This window comes from Anser anser (genome assembly GCF_964211835.1).
Source record: "Anser anser genome assembly, chromosome: 2".
Lineage (NCBI taxonomy): Eukaryota > Metazoa > Chordata > Aves > Anseriformes > Anatidae > Anser > Anser anser.
Window position 1 is genome coordinate 8067275 of NC_139721.1, and position 19539 is coordinate 8086813.

The 19539-nt window shown below is 46.6% G+C and overlaps 1 protein-coding gene across 4 annotated transcripts in view; it reads left to right on the plus strand.

Annotated features, from left to right (window-relative positions):
- The window catches only part of ST3GAL1 (ST3 beta-galactoside alpha-2,3-sialyltransferase 1), a 76481-nt gene that overhangs the window by 30396 nt on the left and 26546 nt on the right, over positions 1-19539 (plus strand). The window contains exon 1 of one of the 4 annotated variants that reach the window (XM_083822581.1): positions 5160-12906. The exons of 2 other annotated variants lie outside the window; for them this stretch is intronic. The gene's annotated coding sequence lies outside the window, so the exon portion shown is untranslated. Of the gene's footprint in view, positions 1-5159; positions 12907-12950; positions 19419-19539 lie in introns of those variants that run through there. One more of the 4 variants, XM_083822579.1, reaches the window with a different exon arrangement.

The following is a 19539-nucleotide window of genomic DNA, read 5'->3' on the forward strand; positions in this document are numbered from 1 at the left end:
TTTAACAAAGAATGGGCAGTCCGGAAGTCAAATGCTGTTTTTTCCAGCTCTGTGCGGCTTGGACTTAAAAGCTTGAATAGCACCCAGCAATAACAGCGTGGAGATGAAATCCACTTGGATAAAAAGTACAGAGCAATGCAGCTTGACAGGCTGAGTCCTAAAGGGCAGCAGTCTTGGATGCAATAGTCTCTCTCATTTTGAATAATTGCTGGGCAACCTGAAATCCAACATTTATTGCTGAGTACAGGCGCATTTGCTGTCCCTGGTGACCCTCTATAAGCAAATGTGCAATACGATTTTATTAGGAGGAGCGCGTTTCACACAAACTGTTTGCTTTACAGAATTAAATAAACGCAGACAAAGGACGGTCAATACGATTGTTTTGCCTTCTTGCATTTAAATGCTGTATCCTAGGCAGTTCAATAGCAGGCCAGGAGAGAGAACTGTTCTGTCAAAATGGGTTACCCAGAGGAATTCACCTTTGAGAAGAAGCTCACAAGAGCACCAGAACTAAGGGGTTGCTCCTCTGTAGACCAGCAATACATTCAGATTTATGCCTTCATCTAAGTAGTCAGACGCGATTGATGGCTCGCAGGGATTAGGTTGACTGGGGAAATCTGAGCCAAAAAAATTTGTTTCCAAACTGTAACGGCCAAGCAGCGGAGAAGCTTTGATTTTACTGCCAATGCAGCATTTGAAGAGTGAAACCATATTTGTGGCTGTGGCTGAAAGAGCTTCTGGGAGACATTTTGAACCCGTGCCATGAATTTACGAGCTAGAAACATTTTTCAGTGCACAGAAAAAAAGGACATCTTGGACTAGCACTTGCCTCAGGAGGGATTGAGATTGGTCTTGCCTTTGGGCAGAGCCTGCACTGAGATAGGTATCTCTTCAGCGCAATTAGAGATAAAGGCATCTGTTGCATCCCTTGTCATGATGACAGCACGTTGCACTTTTGTGGAGGGACATTAGGAGCCACTTAAAGTGCCAACTAGTGCCTTATTTGTTGTGCTAATGCATTCCTGTGCTGTTGATTCTCCCTGCTAGGACATCTCTAGACTAGGCAGAAGCAGAAAGCTTAATGTGTTCAGCCCTTTTTCTTTCTACCAGGGTTGTAAGCACAGCAGGGCTAAGACATCCCAAGGCATGGAGCAGGGGCTGTGCTTTTGTCTCCATAAAAAAATTGAGAACCCCATTCAGAGATACACACCCTAAGCTCTAAAATCTTCTCCTTGTTCATATTCTGGTACACACTGATGTTGTTTCTACCCCCCCCCCACCCCCCCATGTTGCTTCATCGCTGTGCTCTTTGTACAATGATAAGGTTAAATCAAAGGGAGGTATTATAAAATATATATTGTATGTGATTGATAGTGTTGCATGAAAGCAAGAGTAAATTCTGAAATGTTGATTTGCTGTTCAAAGACCAGTGCTTGGGCTTTTTATGAGGCTTGAGCTGAGGAATATAAACCCAGGACGACAGGCACGGTGGGACTGGCTATTCAGACTATACCACCAGACTTTCCTATTACTCGAGGCGCGCGCAGCACGGAGTAGCAGAGAGAAGCCACCACTACTCAGCAAGAAGTTCTCGGCGGCTGCTTCACATCGTTTGGTGGTGCAGGGATGAGGTGTTCTACGGGTCGAGCTCCTGTATGTGCCTGAGCTGAACCAAGGTATTCTGGTGGGTTTGTCCTCGGCACAGACCAGGATCAAGCCTCCAGCTCCAGGGAGCAGAATGGGCAGAGTGCAGGAGTGCGCAGCCAAATGAAATGGATGCTAACGTGAAGCTGGTCAAGGGGAATATAAAAGGGCTTTTCTTTCAAAAAGTTGGGTAATTGGTGGCCCAGACTTCCAGAAGAAAACGTTTGAGAACTGGTTGTGGTAGGAAGAAATTCCCCTGTTCACTCAAAAGCTCCTGGATCCTGCCAACTCATTACTGTGCTGCTGGGACAGGTAGGAAGGGCTTCTTTCCAAAAATAAAGAGGCATTATGCAATAAGCTTAGTTATGTTAATAACTAAAAGACGGATGTACTGCTTACTGTTAGCTTTCAAATCCAAGCAGGCAGTCATACTGATTGTTACGGATTTATTTTTTTTCCTCTTATACAGGGAAACGTGGGGAAGGGCAGGACTCAGTATTTATCATTCTACTTTTGATTCTATATTGCAGCATGATAATTGATGCCAGATCATGGCCCATGCTGCTAGAAGCTTTTGTGTTGACTTTGGGCTTTGAACCAGGGCTGAGAAGCCACATCACGAATCATTCACAGGTCCCCCTGGTAGAGTAAGACCCTTGCAGGGCCAGTTCTGGAGTTCTCAGTGAAAGGAATAAATCTGGATAAAAAGTGCCCATCTTTGGTCTGTTACTTCGTATTTTTCTGTCCTGGTTCTGATGTAGGAGGTGTCCTACACATAATGCCCGCTGTTGTAAACAGGAGAAATCTTAAAATTCATCCTGAATTTTAAAAAGGGGATATATATATATATATATATTTTTTTTTTTGATAAATCTGCTGGTAGAAATCATTTGGAAGACTCAGCTGGCTTCACTTGAACTTGGAGCAGGCTCAAGATACGGTCACTAGTCCAGCAGTGAAAAAATCTCTGTGTTTGTTGTCAGCTGCTAAATCCTTCCCCTGCACTCGGGGTTCTTCACACCGCCTGCCTTCAGGCAGTTAATTGTGATGTCTCAATTGGGAGGCCAGTAACTGGGAAGGCGAGGGAGGGAGAAGCGGTGGGGCGAGCCTCCGCACCGGGGTTGCTCGTGGAAAGAATTTGACTTGGGAAGTTACAAGTGTGGGTTGAACGTTTGAGATGAAGGAGAGCGTCCCAGCGGCAGGCTCACGCGCTGGCAATTCCTGGGGTGAGGCCCACCGAGCGTGTCCACCTCTGCTCCCCTGCTTCCCAATCCATAGTGACTTGCATTACCCTCTGCAGCTCACTTTGTCCCAGAAAGTCTTTCAAATGCCTCTTTTTTTCTCCTCATTCACTCTCCTTGCTTTTGAACAGATGGCGTTGAAGGACTTGTACCTTTCCCCCCCACCCTCCATCCTTTTTTAGGCTCTCCGTGCCTTTCCCAGCTCTCCTCCTGTCACGGACGATGCCCCTGACAGCTGACCTCTCAATCCTGTGCCAGCAAGCATTTTTCTTCTCCAGAAACCGATCTGGTACGAGGCTCCCTGACAACTAACCCCCTCCTGACCTCTCGCCCCGGGGTGCCTGCTCAGCCCTTCTGCAGGGGGCACGGGGACGGACGGACGGACGGACGGACAGACACCCGCCCTGCGATGCTGCGGGTGGAAAGCATTCACCAGCACGGCAGCACAGGCTGGATAATAAGTGAAAAATCAGCCAAAGAGGCAAAGTGTTCCCTTCTGCAGAGAGAGCCTGTTCTCACCTGGCCTCTTGGAGCTAATCACGGTGGCAGGAGCCATTGTTTATTTTCTCCCATCCTTGTCTTTCTTGTTTTATGGTAAATTAGAGCAGGCAGGCGCGCCATCCATCAGGCTGTAAATGCTGTGGGGTGTTTTGGCTTTGTGCTAAATAATTGTGCGTTTTATTGCTATTTACACATTCATTTTCCTAGGCAATAAAATGCAAACTGCAGGCCCCGATACTTTTCTTGTTTTCTGGATGTATCGAGACAGCCACACAGGCTTCAGCAGCAGCATGCAGCCTGCTGCCATAAATTCACTGTTATTTGAACAGGTCTAACATTTATTTATAATTAATGTCAAAGACCTTACACAGTAATGACAATTATTGATTTTTTATTTTTTTTATTTAAAAAGAAAAATAAATGACTTCTTTTTTTTTTTTTCCTTATTACTGCCATAGCAACCCAATCAAGTTAGAGTGGCTAATCTTCTCCAGGGTGGTTGGAGAAAAGGCTCTGAGAAACTGGTGGTAAAGTTATAAAGCAGCATGCAAACCCTTAACTCTAGGGTCCTTACAGATCGGGGATGTCGTGCTGGAGGAGCAGTAACTCAGACGAGCAGCTCTGATGGTGGGCATCCGTGGAGATGGCTGGCAGAGGGAAAGCTCTGCAGCAGGAGCTGTTACAGCCACTGCAAACCAAGCACGTGTGGAGGTGGCAGTGGGATTAAATGTCCCACTGCAGGGAATGTCCCAAACTCCAGCTGTGGGTTATTTAGCATTTTCTACGTTTGACTGCACAGGGGATTTTCTATCATGGGCTGGATGCAGTGCTTGCGTGCACTGCAAGGGGATGGAGCTGGGATGGAGAGGAGCCACACACACATGCACAAGGCTTTGTATCGGGACCAAAGAAGCCTTAAAATACATTTCCAGACTTCGAGCCGCCTTCCTGGTGTTAAGACACTGACCATACATTTGCAAAACTAATTCCCCTTGTTGGTAGCCCTTGCATGGCAGCGCGTGCTTCCTTTTCAGTCCTACTGTGGCCCGTTACACCACCGAGTTTGCTGCGGGTGGCATCAGGCTTGGCAAAGAGCGCTGGGAACAGCAGCCAGCTCCATCCTAAACTGATTTCCCCCTGCCAGGGATGGCTGTCTCACAAGTGCAAGGACCCAGCCGATCCAAACCCCTGGTGCTTTACGCATTGGAGGCTAGAAAGGTCTGCAGAGGACAAAGCAATATTTCCATTATTTCTCCAGCTCCTAATGATTTAATTTCAAACTCCTGGGCAGGGAAAGGAGAGGAGCAGGTTGGTGGAGCGGTGGAGTTGGGAGCTGGGGATGGATGCTTTCTGCCTCGAGCACCGTGATGGTGGCAATAGGGCAGATGCCCACGGATGCTCCCCCTGAGGCTTCAACCCCGTTTTTCTCCTGAGTGATTCCCCATCGGCTCTTGGGGGTGTTGAGAGGCCAAAACTGTGGAAACCAGTGAGGGGCAGGTGCTCAGCATCACTAGAAACTCAGCCCCCAGCATCTTGGTTACACCAAATGACTGCAAAGAGCACAGAGGCCAAAGTTACTTGTTTGACTTCAAGCAGCTGAAAATGCTGCCCAGATTTTGTCACTTCAAGCCTGGTGTTTCCAGGGATTTGTTTATTACAGGTTTTGTTTGTTTCGTCTGGGACAAACAGGATTTTATTTTATTTATTTTTTTTTGCTTGCTTATCAGGAAGACAGCTCTATTTTCATTCCTTACTTAGGTTGGCATTTCTGCAGTTATTAAGATATGTCCGGCCGACTTGAAGTAATGCACAACACCTGTCACGTCTCAGGCCTTGCAGATCAGGGGTAGGTACTGTAAAGATGGGACCACGCAGCAAATTGGCTGTTGGGGCTGCAGGAACAGAGGGGATGAACTTCCGTCTGCTGTGACAATGCCGAAGGTGGGATTTAACTCCCTGTTTTCTTTTAAAGCTGCTTCTGGAGGTTTTGGTTCTGCCTGTGCCGAGCAGGGGGGAGACGGGAGCCGCGTTTCACCCCAGGGGTGCTTCGTAGCCCCGGCCCTGCTCTGCAGAAGGGGCACCTGCAATAGCAGCTGTGGAGAGAAAGAGGGGTGATTTCCTCCTCCTTTCTTTCCGCCTTTGCTGTTTTTATTGTGGTTGGAGCTTGGTTTGGTTCAGAGCAGAACTGTGGACTGTGGGTAGGTCTGTGTGTACCTTGCACACTTCTTGCACGTCCCACATAAGGGTTAACTCCAGCTGTAAGCCCGCAGCAGGGCTATAAGCCCTCTCTCAGACCCTTCGTGCTCCCAGCTAATCCAGACAAATCCTCTTTCCTTGTGCCTTCTCCTCTTTTCTCCACAACCTCGGGGCAGAAAGAAGGTGGGGCTAAGGGGAACGTATGGAAACACACTTTAACCATTTTTAACCACTTTGGTATCTGCGTGAAGGCAAAATAGCCTCCCCCAGGTACAGCGCAGCCCTTGATTTCATGGGGGGGGCTACATATACGTGGCTGTGAGCAGACTGTGTGGTCCTCTCCGTTTAGCTGCCTGCCTCAGGACTTTTCCTATAAATTCATATAAGCCCCCCAACTTTTCCTATAATTCCCAGCACATCGTGTCCTGTAAATGAGGCAAGGGGTCCCAGGCTAAAGCTGTTTCCCCGAGCGTCTGTAGCTGGAAAGAGGGAGACATTCCTGCTCCTCGTCCCCCTGGGGTGCAGCTTTAGCAGTGGGTGGGTGCTCACACACAGCCCACGGCAATGCACAATGACGTTACAAAAAAGTTTGGGTTTCCTGGTTGGGTTTCCTAATGATTCAGGGCCAAAAGTTTGCCAGCATAGCGTTACATCCAATGGAGGGACTTGTTTCAACTCATTTCTGATTGTTACTAAAATGGGACTTTGGGGAAGATGTGGGAGTTGTTTTGTTGATTTTTTTTTAAAATTTTTTTTTTTTGCTATTGTCTAAGCTAGGAATGGTTCTGTACTGATAAAAAATTGCTTGGCGAGGCAGGAGAATGTCCTCTCCTGAGTGTTTTCAGGACAAGTTTAGACAAACATCTCATAAAATGGCTATATGTCACTGGCTGGTGCCGCCTTTGCAGAGGAGGAAGCCTCCGAGCACCTCGCCCAGCTGAGCCTCCTACGTTTCCGTGACCAAATGTCCAGAACCAAAGCCAAACGTCTCCGTGGCAGTCCTCCAGCAGTGCCAGCCACAAGTTGCACCTCTCCGTGTGGCTGTGAGGGCTAAAGCATCCTCCTCAGCTGCTTTTCTGGGTGGTAGCTCAGCGAGCAGAAATGAGTGCATGTATTTGTAAAACTCAGGCGAGACGATTTTGCCTTCGTATCCCGTGTGCTGTCACTGTGAGCCCTGGTGCCGCCTGGTTCCCACACTTCCCTCACCATTTCTCATACAGATGAGCGATGCACCAAATCCGCTGTGCATGTAAATCAGAGCAGGGTCGATGAAACTCAGGAGTACGAAGCGCAGGAGGAAGGAAAACGAGAACGATTTCCATCAGCTCCAAGTTTAGAAATATCTCTGATGCTGATCGCTGAAAGCACAGCTTTAAACAAACATCTGGGGGCAATCCCCCAGAGCACAGGACCCCCTGATACTCGCTGGCTGGATGGGAACAGCCCAGCAGCAACAACTACCTTGTGCTAGATGAACCCCTCGAAGCCGTGTGTGATGACGATTTGGGCTGGGGACTCTTGACCCCTCTTGGAGCAACTTGAAAACAACGATGCCCTTGAGCTGATGCTGTCTCCTGCGTAAAAAGCCATTGATCAGTTCTCCTCTAGGAACTTCAGCTGTATTTGCTTCCTTCTGGGTGCAGTCATTATTTTTCTGCATTTACTTTTTTTTTTTTTTGAGTGAGAGAGATGTTAAAAAAAGGAGAGATTAAAAACTCATCCTACCCTGTTTAAAACCAAGCCAAGCAGAACAGCGTATTTTCAAGAGTTCGTCGTATACAATTCCTGACAAATCCTTGAGACATTTTAATTAAAAGTGAAATGACTTTTCTTTTTCCTTTGCTTAATTGAGGCCACAGGAATAAAAATCCTGGAGCTCCCACTTGCAAAGCAAACTTTTTGACACAAATTGACGGCTCATTTAAAAGCAAACCCAAAGCCCCAGGCTGCTGCCGCCCGCAGTTGTTGGGACAGTTAGTTTTTAACACTGTGCCCATTAAAACTTGCCCAGAGCTCTAATGCTAGATCAAGAGGTGACATTTTTCTAAGCCCCGTTTTCAAAGCTACCATGAAACTTTTCATGGGGGTGAGAACAGGAGCCCTGGGACTGTTCATTGCAGTAGTCTTTCCTGGCCTGAAACATCCATCCTTCTTCAGGGAGATTAGGTAGCTTTTCTTTCTGTTGCAAGCTTTTATGTGTATTAGTAATATTTGTGTGAATTGCTAAACAGCTTCCATGTTGCAAGACAGGACTGATACTGATCTTCGGTTGACACAGGAGAAAAAATCTTTGTTTTCTGAGACACCAGGTTGTACCAAACAGGCAGATTTTGGAAATTGCTCCTGGGGAACAGTCAGCAGCAAGGAATCCCCCGTTGTCCTTCAATAATCAGCATCCCAAGGACAGAGCTGTTCCCTCTTCCACTCCTTGTTATTGATAAAAGAGTAAATCCAAGCCTACGTTTCCAGCATCTGGCCTGCTATAGCTTTATTTCTAGGCAGGATGACGTTGGCAGCACTGCACAGGGCAAGAGCAAAGCATTGATGCCGTATATTGCAGGATGATATTGGTGACCATTTTCTTGTGCTAAAATTTCAGTTTTACAGACTCAATGGGCTATAGTATGATACTGACTTAGAGTTCAAAATTTTAGTACTGAATAAACTAAATCTTCCTCTGCTAATTATTTCTGTATAGAGAAGTGATACTCTGAATTTCTCTTTGAACCAGGAAGCCCTTAAATATCTTGGGACTGCTGGCTGCCTTAGCACTCTCCCTTTTTATGTTTTAACCACCCAAGTAAGACAAATGGAAAAGATGCCATAGTTTTGTGCACGCCTGTGTGTATTTCTCCAGCATTCAATTATCAGCATCCACATACTTCAGTATTAACATTTTTAATGCACTACAGGATGCCCGGTCGAGCTGCTGCATGTGCAGCTCTGATGTATGCAAATCCATTTTGTATGCAGCTCTTGACATATTTTCATATTCAGGATTATGGGAAGCCTTTTCTCTGCCACTCTGATGTATGCTAATCTTTGTTTCTCTACAAACACTTGAAAAGTCCGGACAAAAAGACACAATTTCTTCTTCACCGAGATCCTGCAGTTTTCTATATCCAAGTTGCCACACAATCCAGAGCAAAGCTTCCACCGATGGAACATCATAGGCCTGGATTCAAATTGCCTGCTCGGGGCAACTACTTCTGTCCATCAGGTATTAGGGACAAAAGGCAGCCTGAACCCTTCATTTCTTTCCGAACTGGAAAACTAACTTCACAGCTGGCCTGGGAAGATCCCCATGTGCACAGGGGCTGGATGATGTGTGGGCTGGGAGCAAGAGCACACAGTGCACGTGGATCCAAATAGGTCAAGTGCTCCTATTAAGGGTGTATAAATGACCAATCAATTAAAGTAGCTGCATAATGGCTTTGTAATTCTGGCTTGCAGCACAGGATATTAATTACTGCATGCATTACTTATATCTATATGTTTTTTAATGTCTTATTGACTCCTTAGAAACTTCCTGTGACTGCCAGTCTCTCAGAAGCCTGCACAGTAAATGGAAACCTGGAAGTATTATTTTGTACATACCGTAGCTTGCATGGACTGCCAGGTCCAGACTGCACACAGGTGCTAAAAACCCTCTGAATTTTATTGTGGGCAGGTCGACACCAGTGCCTTCATAGCACAGGAAAAACTAAGCTTCATTCCCACGTTTATGAAGGAGCCCCCTGTGGTGCTGTTAAACCTTCTCTAGAATGAATTCAGCGTGTCTGATGAATAAATGTTTAATGCAGAGCCATATCTGTTGGTGTCATTGATTGTAAGAGAAAGGCTGTTGGTTGTGAACAGGAGTTAACAACCCTGCAGTGCCAACAACTGCTTGGTAGCGCTCCCAGGCAGGAATCCCAGGGAAGAGAGTTAGAGATGCTCCAATGGGCCTGGAAACGTTTCCTAGGTTTGGGGGATTATTGACAATACTTTTATCATTATTATCTACCCTTTTATCATTATTATGTTTCTGGATTTAGAATTATAATGCCCTCAGGGTCCCTGCAGTGTGTTAATCACATTCTTACCATCAGAAATCAAGGTGCCTCGCAACATATTCCTTGCAGCGTCTTCCACATGAACAGCTGTATTTATAGTCACATTTCCTTTGGTTTTAATCAAGAAATAGACCGGTGACTATTTTGGGGCTGGATACTCATAGACAAGCTAGCAAAACACCTGCTGTCAATGTGATTGAATTCTACCTTTAGTTTAAAGTGTCCTTTAATCTGAAATAATCCTATATCCTCTTCTGTAATCCTATAAAACTGAAACTAACGCATGTACAGGAATTCACTTCTACAGTATTTTTAACTTGCCTCTATTTGTCCTACTGCTGTTGCCACCGTTAATTTGTCTTTCTGTATTTGGATTACCTGAAAGTGTTCTTACTGTCTCTGGGAAACTAGGAAGATTTTAAAATATATATATATAGTCAGCCCAAAAGGAATTAAAACTAAAAAGAAGAGGTGAAATTTTCTTAACCCTTCTCCTATGAGTGAAATTAGAACTTTTTCATTTTGTTCTTCTAAATGTTTTGCTTTCCTTTAACTGTTATAAACTACATATTTTCTAAAATAAGTTTTTTTTGCAAGATGAAAACTAGAACTTTTTATTTCAAATGTTAAAGATTCCTCTTTTTTAAAAAAGATTACTGAAACAGAAGATGGAAAATTATTGTATCCCCAAAATTATGGTTTTAGCAAACTGACACCCCCCTAAGAAAGAAAGAAAGAAGGAAAGTAAGGAAGGAAGGAAAGGAAGGGAGGGAGGGCGGGAGGGACGGAGGGAAAGAGAAAGAAAGAAGGAAAGAAGAAAAGAAGGAAAGTAAAGAAAGAAGGAAGAAAGGAAGAAAAAGAGAAAGGAAAAGGGAAAGGAAAAGAGAAAGAGAAAGAAAAAGAGAAAGAAATTTCCCCCAAATTGTTCTTGAAAACTCCTTACCAGATGCAGCTCTAGGATTGTCCTATCATGATCTATTAAAGAGTTATGCTCAGTAGAAACATATGTGGATGCCCTGGAAATCCCTTTGATAGTTCATGTTTTCCCAAGCAAAAGCTAGCAGAGCTTGATCCCAGACTAAATACCACCTAATATCATGGGAAGGGTTTGAACATAGAGGTACTCTGTCACCATGGACTCTTTGCCATCAAAGGATGTCAAAGGAATCAAACAGCAATTTTTAATGTACCCAGTCTTCTGTTCAGATGTTTTCAAGGACTGTTGGAAGTAGAGCAATTCACAGAGACAGATACCATGTATGACTTTTAGTTTAGGATTTTCACAGGGGATTTATTGTATTTGTTGCCCCAGCTTTGGGCTGTTGATGTGCCAGCTTGTATAAAGACAAAACAAAAGTCCCAGCCCAGCCCATCGGTGGGTATTGGCCCACCACAGAACAGCTCTCACAGTCCAGAAGGTTCATCCTATGAGTCTGTCCAGCATTGCCAACTGCAGGATGAGGAAGGAGAAGGATATTTTAAAGTTTGTAGTGATATATTTACCTTTGAGAACATGAAATGTGCCTGTGGGGAAGGGGATTTGGAAAATATGTAAGAAAATGAGGTACTACAAGGGAAGCAGAGTTGTTGTTTTTTTGAGTGTGTGTGAAAAGGAAGGTTCCTCATCCAAAAATCACTTTCTAGCAAGGCAGAGGGGCCGCGAAGGATGTTGCTACCTGCAGCATGTTTTTCCACTGCTGGTTTCCAGCACAGCCCTGGTGAGACCTGGCAGCCTCCAGCCTCTCTCTTGGCCTTAATCTCTGCTCTTCATAGCTTGGGTGGGTGGTTCTTGCTCTGCTGCTCCTAGTTTCAAATGCTTGAACCTAGGGCTGAGCCAAGGCAATGGACCATGAACAGATGAGCAGTGGAGCTGCCCATAAGCTAGAGTTAATCGCCCGTCTCACTGGCCTCTCCCAGTTTATCCCATGATGAAGACACCCAGGGGCTGGTTTGCGAGGGGGGGCTGGTTCACGGGTTGCAGACATGGCTGAGCGCTCCCCTGGCACCGTCACTGACTGGAAAAGTTAAGAAGAGGCTTATGTGGGTGAGTTTTGGTACATTATCAGTGGGATGTTTTACTGAGCCTGGCATGATATCAAGCCCGGCACTAGTAACAAAAGGCCATTATACAAACAGCAATTTGCTCACACTATAGCTCCCTCCAGAAATAAATTGATCACGCGTTTGTCTCCACAGTTGCAATCACCTCTGTGTTTCCCAACGATAACTGGGACCCAGGTGAATGTCAGCCTTACACAACTGGTGCCACCAGGGGAAAACCAGGCTCCACGCGGCCTTGCCCTTCACCCCAGACCACATCTCACTCCTCTCCCAAGGCTGAAGGTCAGATGCTCTGAGGAGGTGGCAGTAGGGCACGTGGTGTTTATCAGAAAGGTGACAGGTTGACAGGATCCTGGAATGAATTTCCAGCATCAGCAGCTTTTGACCGGGATCAGCCAGGAGAGCAAACACTTAAACCCAGAGAGTTACTTTTTCCTGAGCCAATTTTCGTGTAAAGTCTAATGCAAGCTCCATTGATCAGAGCAAACTTTGCTTCACACCCAATTCTGGCTGCACCAGTTCCTCAGGAGCTGTCCTGTAGCCCAGCTCCTGAGATGACCTCTGCCACGGACATGGTAGATAGGTGAGGTCGGAGATTTTGTGCAGAGCAGAACATCTTTCATGGCATTTCTAGTCCCATTCAAAGCAAAAATTCCTGCTTGATTGAAGAGATGAGTAGGAATTGTAGCCCATGGAGGACAGCACAATAATCCTGCATATTAACACCATGGTTTTTTTCTAAAGAAAACACCCCTTGCAGGAAATAACACTTGGTGTGGGAGGGAGGGGGAAGCTCTCACTGCTGCAAATGCTCCCACAACACCGGAGGACAAAACCACTTAATTCACAGAGGGAGGAGGCAGGGCTGGCAGCTCTCAGCACCCAAGGGTGCTGGCAGCCTCGTGACCCTTCCCAGGCCAGAGCCTCGAGCCCTTTCCTCAAGCATCACGGTAGAGATTCCACTTCCAGATGGCTCAGCAATGCGCCTGATAAGGGCTGCCAAGATAAAGATTTATTTTGAGGTAGCAGAATGCAACTTCCCCACCCAAGTTTTTGCTAATCCTTGACACATCTTGCACAAAAAGCTGTTTGCTTACTCTGACCGCACAGACCTGCTAGGTGTGTGGGCAGGGAAGGCTGTGTTGGAGCACCAGGGAGATCTCCTGCCTACCTGGCCAGCTCGAGCCTGCCAGCAGACCTGCTCACTGGTAAGACACGAGTCATGATATTTTTTTCAGATCTCTAGCACCTAAAATGCCATGCAGCTACGCTCTATGAACCACCTCCAGTTCTCCTCCTATTCACTGCGATGGATGAAACAACGCCCAAGAGCTGGCTCCAGATTCAAGAAACATGGAGGAGTTGCTGCCTTTGGATATGTTTAGAGCAACTTTTTCTCATGGCTTAAATGTTCCTGAACGTGTGGTTTTGTTTTGGTTTTTTGACCTTTTTTTGTTGTTGTTTGTTTTTTATTTTTATATAGGCAGTGTTGATATGATTAATTGGAGTTGCCTGAGGTGAGCATTTTACCAATCCAAGCAGTATACCAACGGGCTACTTCAGTACTGTGACCCTTTTTGACAGTGGTGGTCAAAGAGCTTTGTGCCTCGCAGTGTGGTCAGAGACAGGGCAGATTGTTTTCTCACTGATTAAAAGGCAGGTGGGAGTTGGAGCTGCTTTTCCCTGTCTGTGGGCACTCAGGACAGGAGAACCTCTGTCACCCCTGTGAGGAGGTAAAGAGGGACGGGCGAGAGCTACCAGTTAGCTCAGAGGAACGAAACACATCTTGATGTTAATTAAGTTACAGATGGAAAAGAGTAAATTCAGAGGCTCCTAAAATCATAGAGTGGTCTGTATTGGAAGGGACCCTTCAATATCATCTAGCCTACCCCCTGTGCCATGGGCAGGGACACCTCCCACCAGGCCGGGTTTATTCAAGCCCCATCTGACCATACTTTGAATAGCTCCAGGGATGGGGCATCCACAGCAACATTTTCCAGTGCCTCACCACCCTCATGGGTCACCTGATGATTTTCCAAAACTGCATCCTTTGGCTTTTGGTGTCCGGGAGGGATGGAGCTCACCTTCTCCTGCCAGTCCTGTGGGGCCAGCAGCATTTGTGAAGTCACACCGTGAAAAGGCTGAGTCACAAAGGCAGGGGCACGTGCAGCATCCCCTTGTGTCTACAGACCTCCTCTGGACCTTGACTCCTCTTGAATCCCATCGCCTGGAGGTGGACCAGAGGTCTTGCACGGGCTCCCAGCATTGTCTGTGTAAGGGAGGCTCCTGTTTCTGCCCTGTGTTTAACTGTGAAGGGTTGCCAGGCTGTCTCGTAATTGCACAATACATCTCACGTAGCAAAAGCCGTATGCTCAAAGGTCTTTGGCAAGGTGTCAGACCAATGAAGTGTTTCTTTCTAAATGTCAGCCAGCTCCTGGCAGTGGGAGGTAGCCAGCGATGAGCCAGGGCAGGGCAGACAAGCCTGTGGTTTGGAATAAAACAGTCCCATCCATTGTTCCTTTCCAGGACTTAGCGCAGAACTGAGGCGGAAAATTGTGTGTATTTTTCCAGGGACGGGCTTTCTGCTGCCCCAAGGTGACGTCTTCCAAACTGTTCTGGGCCTCTGTGGGTGCAGCAAAGCAAGACTTAACCTTGCACCCTCGTAGTTCATCCTGGGCCAGCGCTTAGAGACCAACGGTTGCCCAAGTAGTTACTCACGGGGAGCGTGTGTGGGAATAAGTCCCAAAACAGCAGGAAGGATGCTTGAGGAAATATAGCTTGTGTTGCCAAAAGGCTTTACAACAATACAGCTGTCAGTGGCTTAGCTGGGAAACTAATTTGTGTTTGGGGTTTTTGCAGTGGGATGATGGTAGCTGTGCTTCTGAAAACGGGCATTTGCAGTTCTGCTGCTGCGACCTTTCTAGCACGAACTAAAATTGCAGCCAGTCCCAACCCCTTGATGTCTACATTTTCCAATCCTACAATGCACAAAGGGCTGGACGATGGCTCCTGACGGCTAGCTGCGGCAAGTCCCCATGTCCTTCGCCAGCCTCCTGCGGGGTGACGCACACCAGGGAGGGTGGGGATGTGGTTTCTGAGTGTAAAGCCCTTCGGAACTTTGAACTATTCAAGCAGTGAGGCTGGAAATGCCTCTGCACAAGAATGTTGCTTCCTGTTGCCTTTGCGCTGGTCTCACCAACAGGCTACATCTGGAAAACGTTGGTGGCGTCAAAGTAGGGAAGTTTGTTTTACACCTGGGTATTAATGTGGGTTAGGGACCAGAAGGCTGGAGCCTGAACTGTAGGCGTCTAATCCAGGCTAGCAAAGATCTCATCAAAGTGGTGCCGGTAGAAAGGAATTCTGCTAGCAAACAGGTATCAAAAGGGGTCACATTCAACCATAGACAACTTGGGGAGATGAGAAGTACAGTGATTTTTTTCTCATTTTTGTAATGATTATTTTTGTTATGCTTTTCCATTTAAGACCCATCATTTAAAAAAAAAATCAGGAAATGAAGCATTCTGTTAATATTGAAATATTCTCTTCTGACACACTTACAAAGATATATTTCTAAAGGTTTATTTCATTTCTGCAATAATTTCAAAATAACATTGGCAAATAACTTGCATATTTAGAAACAAATAAAAGTCACCTAGAAATGATTTTATTGTAATCAACATGAAGCACGTAAGTTTGACCTCAGCAAAATAATCACTTGCGTGGCTCAGATTATTTTCTGTCATTCATTCCTGAATGATATTTTCTTCAAGATCTGTATTTCCAGTGAAATTACCTGTGGCCTGTGGCCAATGTGATTTGACACACAGTAATTCACACCGCTGCTCTCACTTGGCACCGTTGGGGGGAAATCGGACTGGATCCAGCAAATGAAGGGCGTCGAGGCTGGGGCAGCTCTGTGCCCAGGTCCTGCCAGTAGACATGCTGGGCATGTATTCCCAGATGATGCTCACAGGGCAAGCATACAAATATATGCACCACATATATACGTGCGTACATAGCCAGCCACGTAAGTCATGGAAAGACACGTGATCTTGTGCCATCCCCAAATGATCTCCCCTTGCACCCCATACCGTGTCCCATGCCACCAGGCAGCAAGCCCCCAAAGATGCTCTGGTGTTGACCCATCTGGGTGGATTTCACACCTGGGCACTGGGGCTGAGGCTCTCCTGGGTCAGCCCCGGGGCCCAGACAGGGTGTCCCCTCTTCTGAGTCCACACTTCATGTTCTCACCTGCCCTTGTGACCCTCTCCTCCTCTGGGCTTAAGGAAATGGAGCTCTGATGGGCTGATGGCTCCTGGGATAGGCCCGGGAGCAGCAGGGCAGGGTATTTATTGTTGGGGCAACCCCACTTGCCATTGTCTCTTTGTGCTCCCCTTTGGGTGCACAGACAAGCTTTTTCGCGTAATCTAACAAGTACAGTGAGAATACGTTGCATTTGTAGGTGGAGTTGTCAAAAAAAAATCTCCTGAAGGTGTTATGAATTTCTTTGTATTATCCCACTGAACTGATGTGGTTTTATCCTTGTCTGTTAATGCCCAGCTGGCAAGCAACCAGGGACATTCTTCAGGTTTTGAGTTTGCAATGCAAAGAAGATCTACCCTGAGAGGGGGAAAAAAAAAGTTATTTCTGTTCCTCTCTAAAATACGAGAAAACAATGAACACAATCAATTGCAATGGATTGATCGCAGTATATTTTATTTCAGTTCATAAAGCCTAGACAAAAGACTAAGCTCTGCTCTCCGTTATGGCTCTGTAATCACACTGGCACCACTCCTGCACTTTGGTCCCACCATGGAGGAACGTGCCTCGCTGTGTTCTTGCCTGGGAAATGAAGTTTTGCATTTTGGTATTGGAAGTTTGCAGCAGAACTAAGTTATCCTGGCATGTCCAAGGGTGTTGTGCACGAGGGCAAGGGTAAATGTAGGAAGGGGGAGGAGGTGGGAAGGTAACAAGAGAAATCCAGACTGCAGATAAGACCTTAAGCACCCAGTTGCTTAAGGTAGCTTATCCTGCTGCCCACAGACAGGCCAGCCACATGCACGCTGCTGTTCAGCCCCTTTTAGCTCTCGGGAGACCGCAGCTGGACTGAGGGCTGGGCATGTAATTTAAACCTCCGCACCTTTGGTTCCCAGAAATTGTTTCTGGGTCTGCTGCCAAAACGTCCTGTTTGTAGATGTGTCGATGCCAAGGTCATGGTGAGTTATGTTGATAAATACTGCGGCTGCTTGCACGCTGCTTCCTTGCAATGATTTAAATTAACTAGTGCAAATGGGATCGTGAAGCAAAACACGTTCCCAGAGGCTGAGCCTGGCAGGCACCAGCCCCGTGCGATGTCTCACACTGGTAGCAAACATGGGGCTGCCGCTTCGGCATCGTCCTGCCCTTCGTTCTTCTAGCACGGCAGTGTGGAGCCTGCAAAACCTCTTTATTAAGGATTTATGAATACCCACGAGCAGAGGGGGCCATAGGACGGTGCTTGGTCTCAGACGCAGCAGAAGAGGGTTCAGCTCAAGGAAGGAAGAAAGAAAATCCTGATCTTGGACCTAACTCGTGTTTTAAGAAAGGAAAAAAATGGTCCTGGTCCAAGTCACAGCAAAGTCGATGAAAGCATTTTCCATTCATTTCAGCATGCCTTTTCCTCAGGCCCTAAATCGTATTTATAGTCCCCAGAGTCCTTCTGCCAGGATATATTTATATATTTTTTTTTTCTATTGTGAGTACCCATAGGAAACATGAGCGTTCAGGAAACCGGAAAGAGCGAGAATTAAAATAGAGTATGCAGTGTGGAAAAGGGCCATGGGAGTTCTTCTGGTTTCTCACCTTCCCCTCGTGCTATAAAAGGTGGCATGATTAGGAGTTTGGAGACACTGCAGTCCACTGTCCAAACACTGTTTGTTTGTTTTTTTTTTTTTTTCCCTTTTTTTTCCCCCCAAATTCTAAATATAAGTTTAACCTAAGCTCAGTTAAAAAAAAAAAAATCTGTTAAAATGGGTGTTTACTTTGGAGGCTGTAAGTGTGGTCTTTTATGAACAATACCCCATTTTATAGGCTTTTCCAAGAAAGGCTGGATAATCCCCCTCTCCCCTCCACTTAAAAATAATAGAAGAACAGGAACTGTGTTTACAAACAGTGACTTGGCTCGGCAGTAACAGCAGTAGGGGGTCGCCCCGCCAGCATCACGGCTTTTGAATTATCTGGCCCATAAATGGAGAATCAATCTGCTTCTGGGACTTGGCCCAGTTCTGGGGGGTTTAGAGGCCGTGTTTTTGTTTAGACTAGCAACTACATCCATACCAGTAAAACGAACGACTTTGGGACTGCTCGCTGGCACAGAGGCCAGTTGGTGTGGACAGGGCTGTTAAAATCCCATGCTTACTCTCCAAGGTACGGTGGCAGCATCCCACATGCCTTTTGGGTTGTGATTCCCAAATTGTACCCAGGGAGATCTCTGCTTACCCCAAAACTCACCACGGGTCCCTTGAAAACATCCTTATCGGAGCCAGGCACGCAGGATTGCTCTGTGCCGCAGCGTAATTCACTGCGCGAGCAGCCCGGGTTAATAAAGCCTTTTGTTATCTGCCCTGACCCACTTGTCAGCCCTCGAGCTCCTGTAGATGCGTTCGTAAGGGGCAGGCTTCAAATAAATCCCAAGGCATTTGGCAAGCAGCGACTGACAGGACGGCACAGCCTGCCCATCACGGGCTGCATGGGGGAAACTCGGAGCAGAGGCTCGCCACCATCATCTGAGGCTCCTGCTTTCTGGTTTGGCTTCACGGGACTCAGTTAATATTTAACCACCGCCTCTAAAAAACAGCCCTGTCTATCTCCAAGCAACCATCTCCAACCCCTGGGACAAGTACCATGGCCTGGGGCAGCTCCTTGCAGCTCTCCAAGAGAAGAGGTGGCAGCAAAGCCCAGCCCAGCCCCGTGGCCACATCTCCTGGGTCTGGGTGAGCCTTGGCTCTGGGGCTAAAACAGGAGGGACCCTGCAGGGAGCAGTTTAAAATGGGAAGTTTTGACAGGTAACAGTTGCAGTTTTGCTCTATCTTTTCTGGCCAGAAGCCTGAAGCTAAGTGAGTGAGACTTCGTTTGCCAGGCTTCTGCTTTTTCACAAGCTGCACTTATTCTGACGCAGATGCTTCTCTGATGTTTTCTTCTTCATTTTTATTTTCTCATCAAAAGAATGTTATTTAAGCAATGGCACTTTGGGGGCTTTTTGCAAACATCCAAAGTTTTAAAAAAAACCACAAGACATTTTCTTCCCATGAAACAATGGCATTGTGGGAGGAAGGGATCCGGCTTTTGGCTTTTAGAGACTCGTTGCTTGTTTAAATCTCCGCTCTGGGCCCTTCCGCATCCCCCCTCTGCCTGGCTGGGATCTCAGGGGAACCTCTGAGATCAAAACCTGGCTGTACCTAACCTGCCTTGGCAGCGAGGGAAAATAGCAATAACCCATGCAAAACAAAGGCCATTTATCCTTTAACTTGTGCCGTCTGTCCCAGGACGTATGAGCTGTTCTTGCTTGGCTCTCTCCAAATCACGAGTCCAGCCCCAATCCTTTAAAAATGAAGCTGGCTGGGGGAGGAAGAGAAAGGAACCAATTCCTCTTCCTCTCAGTCCTGCTCCTCCCTCCTCTGCCCACACTTTTTGTTCAGCTGGTTCGCCGTACGAATACTTGGCATACCTAGTGGCTATCAAGGTCAGTTTAAGGGAATAAGGTGATTCATTGCCATTCAAGCGACCGCGAGCTGTAATTCAAATAAAGCCAGAGAGCTGCGGCTAACTCGATACAAAGGGACTCAATGTCCACAGGTCGATGC